Here is a 1,448-nt window from a genome sequence, read left to right on the forward strand (position 1 = left end):
TTTAGACTGAAGGCAGGTGATATGGGTTTAAATAGATTTTACTTTTGCAATTCAATTAAAATCTTGTTTTCATCACTGTAAGATTGCCAGTAACATATTGGATAGTCCACATCCCTTATCTGTGTTAGCTACTTTCCAAAGTGAAAGGGATGGAAAAGATATTACTCTAGAGGTGAGGAATTAATCCTGTGTTATCTGCATTTTGGGACTGTTTTATATTGTATATCAGCAGTGTGTGTTTTTATATTAATTGTTTTTATCTTTAAAAAACATCAACCATGAAACGCTAATAAGTTTGTGCTTTATTAAGCAACAGAAAATCTTTCTATACACACAGGTTTTGAACTCTTTGGGATAACTGTAGTAAAACTCAGAAACACTTGGAAAAAAAAAAAGAAAGCAAACTGTGTATCAACCTACACTCTTCCATCAAACAATGTCTATAAGAACCTTTTCCAAAGTGTCACAGGAAGATTTTATTTTAAAGAGTTTCCTTTCCAGGAACGAACCATGAGTTTCAACATAGTTTCAACATAGTTTTGTGAGATGCTTTTTGCCAGAAAACTACATTGCACACATGTTAACCTACATATTCTGTGTGTGTATGTGTTTTATCCATATTAATATCCAGAAGAGCAAAATATACACCTGCAAACAGAAAATGTCAAAAACATCTAAGAGGCAAGGATTTCTTAGGGTGACGTCTTTTATTGGGCCAACTATTTAGTGGGGATAAAGCTAGACAAGGTGTCCAATGCTCACACTTAACCTAAGGTTGATATACTTTTTTGTTTTCTTATGTTTTTCCCCCCAGGTGTTTCTAGGTTTTTTACTACTGTTTTCCCTCAGGTCTGACCTGACGAACAATGCATTCGAAAGCTTGTCTAGCTTTATCCCAACTACATGGTTGGTGCAATAAAGGCTACCACCCTAAGAAATCCTTGCCTCCGGCATAATTTGTGGGCCATCATGGCTTCCACATTGCTCTTACACTACTAAAAAAGCCATCGGAGCAGAGGAGAAGCTGCCACAGAGTGATCGCTCTACTGATCGCTCTTCTGATCACAAGAGATCGCTCTTATGATCTCTCAAACTGCATCATCAGTTTTAAGAATCGAGACATTGCCCAGACAGGAACCGGGGGATGTGAGCATTGCAAAACTGGAGCAAGTGCACAGGGTTGAACGGGATGCTGAAGTTGTCTGGTCTGTGGGAACCAAGGATGGGGTTATCACAGGTGAAACTGTAGTGCCCTGCACCTTATAGAGTCATTGACAAAAGGACACTACTCGGTCAGAAGAGGCAAGTGTTTTCCATTCACTTTGGCCTGGTGTCACCCGACAGAGGAAGCAGGAGGGAACTGGACTCGAAGCGCTCGGCAACACCCTCTGTTTTTGTTTGAAATAATGGGGATTTGAGGAACCTGAGGTGAAGCACTTGGGGGGGGG

This window comes from Alligator sinensis, unplaced genomic scaffold, assembly GCF_000455745.1.
Source record: "Alligator sinensis unplaced genomic scaffold, ASM45574v1 scaffold86_1, whole genome shotgun sequence".
Classification (NCBI taxonomy): Eukaryota; Metazoa; Chordata; order Crocodylia; family Alligatoridae; genus Alligator; species Alligator sinensis.